We start from the raw sequence: 1,066 nt of genomic DNA on the forward strand, positions 1-1,066 counted from the left end.
TTTTCAATGATGCCTATTATTTTTAAGAAATGTTGAGATATTTTATTTGAATTTAATTTTGATAAATTTTCGTTAATTTTACATATGTATCTAATTATATGATGTACGTCAATAAAAATAATTATTTTTTATATTAAATATATAAATAATTATAAAAATAAATATAATTAAACAAATATAAAAAATATTATATATTGTTTATTAGTCAAAATTAAACTTATTTTATGTCTTTTTTTATTTTTAATATTGAATTAATAATGATATTTTTTTTTTTAATTGTGAATGGTTGTAGTATTAATCTCAGATGTAAAACGGATTAATTTGGGATAAAGAAATTAGACTAAATTAGATCCTCTAATTTATGAGATACAAAGATCATATTCTCTAATTTTTGAGATCGGATCATCCGATTTCTATTTAAAAAATAAAAAAAATTTAAGGTACATAAATCAAATCTTCTGATTTTAATATGTTTCTCCGTTTTAAAAAATATAAAAAATTACAATGTTAAAATATATTATTTATCTCATTATTATGAAGGAAAAAAGTAGCCATTTTATGTGTGTTCCAAACCAAAATCAAAGAATAGTAAATGGCCTAGGGATGAAAAATAAAGAGCAATGTAAAAGAAAATGAAAAATAGTAAAAATGAAGTGGATGGAGAGATATGAATGATGATGATGATGAAGATGATGATGATGATGGGCATGGGAAGCAAATCTTAAAAGGGAATCAAAAGAAAATGGCCTGACTTTGCCACTTCTATCCCCCACCTGCCTAAGATATGGTAAGCTCCACATGATTTCATATTTTTCTATTTTCTCATTTCACAAACCCACCCTTGCTGACATCACCTGTATCTCTTCTCCGGATTTTCTTGGGCCCCACTCTCTCTCTTACACATTCTTTTCCTCTTTTGCTTTCTTCCAACTTTCTAATTTCACAAACCCCATTTTCATTTTTTCCCCTCTCCCTCTTTTTCTCTCACATATATAAATTAAGCCCACCTCCCTCCCTCAACAACCTATAAATAAAATTAGGATTTTATTAAAACTATTAATTACAT

The sequence above is a fragment of the Arachis ipaensis genome, chromosome B06, assembly GCF_000816755.2.
Source record: "Arachis ipaensis cultivar K30076 chromosome B06, Araip1.1, whole genome shotgun sequence".
In the NCBI taxonomy this organism is placed as follows: domain Eukaryota; kingdom Viridiplantae; phylum Streptophyta; class Magnoliopsida; order Fabales; family Fabaceae; genus Arachis; species Arachis ipaensis.